Source organism: Tenrec ecaudatus, unplaced genomic scaffold (assembly GCF_050624435.1).
Source record: "Tenrec ecaudatus isolate mTenEca1 unplaced genomic scaffold, mTenEca1.hap1 Scaffold_214, whole genome shotgun sequence".
In the NCBI taxonomy this organism is placed as follows: Eukaryota; Metazoa; Chordata; class Mammalia; order Afrosoricida; family Tenrecidae; genus Tenrec; species Tenrec ecaudatus.
This window is the reverse complement of record NW_027458382.1, coordinates 369,819-371,097: the sequence shown is the minus strand read 5'-3', so window position 1 is coordinate 371,097 and position 1,279 is coordinate 369,819.

Below are 1,279 nucleotides of genomic sequence, written 5' to 3'. Positions count from 1 at the left end.
TTTTCTAAATGATCGTGATCAGGTTTTGAGGATTATGCTCATTTCATAGAATGCGTGTGGGAGTTTGCTGTCAGTTTCTATATTTTGGAATAGTCTGCACAGAATTAGTTATGGCTCTTCCCTGAATACTTGCTAGCATTCTCCTGTGAAGGCAACATACATACTTCTTTAGAATCTTTCTTGGTTGGAAGTCTCTTGGTGACCTCTAATTCTTCTTTTGCTCTACATGTATCTTTTTATTTCATTTGGATCTTTTGTGATGGCACCCTTTTCATCTCAAATTCTAGATATTTGCATCTTTCTTTTCCTTTGTTAAGTTTTCTAGCAGTTTGTCGATTTTGTTAATCTTTTCATAACCAACTTTTTGTCTTGTTGATTTCCCCCCCATTTTTCAGTTCATTTATTTCTGCTTCAATTTTTATTAGTTCTTTCCCTTTATTGTTGAAGGACTTATGTGGTTTCCCTCTTTCTACTTCTTGGAAGTGTTTTATTAGTATTGGTTTTGGATTTCTCTCATATTTCGTGTGTGTATTGATTGCTATAAATTGACTTCAGATAACTGCATTTGTTGTATCCGAGTTTTTGGTATGATGTGTTATAGGTTTGCTTGTTTTAAGGAGTTTCTTAATTTCTCGTTTTCGTTTACTCTAGTGTCCAGTCATTTTGAAATGGTATGTTGTTCAGTCTCCATGTGTTTGTCTTTTTGTTCCTTTTCTTTCTGTTGTAGATTTCCAGTTTTATAACATTGTGATCTGAGAAAATGAATTGTTGAATTCAAAATTCCTTTATTTTTTCCTCCTCAGGAAATAACCTTTATTTCTCCCTTGTATTTGAGGGATATTTTTGTTCAGTATAATATTCTTGGCTGGCTTCCTTCCGCCCCACCCCCCCTTCCACCCGTCACAATTGTATATATGTCATTCCATTGTCTTCTTGCCTGCAGGTCTTTTGCTGAGAAGTCTGAATTTATCCTTTTCAACTTTCCTTTGTAGATGACTTTTCCTTTTTCTCTAGCTGCCCTCAGATTCTCTCCTTTTCTTTATGTCTTGATGTTTTCTCTTTGGTTGTCCATTCTTCTCAGCTTGTTGAATAGTATGTTGAAATTTTCTTCCATGGTTTCTTGTACTATTCTCTGTAGATTTTTTTTTTGGTGGTGTTCTTTTCCCAGCATTTCTTTTCTTTTTTCTTTTCTTAGATGGGTTCTTATGATAGTGTCCTACAGGATTTATTTGGATGCTTCCGGGTTTTTTTGTTGATTGCTTCTCTTGTCTACTGTCGT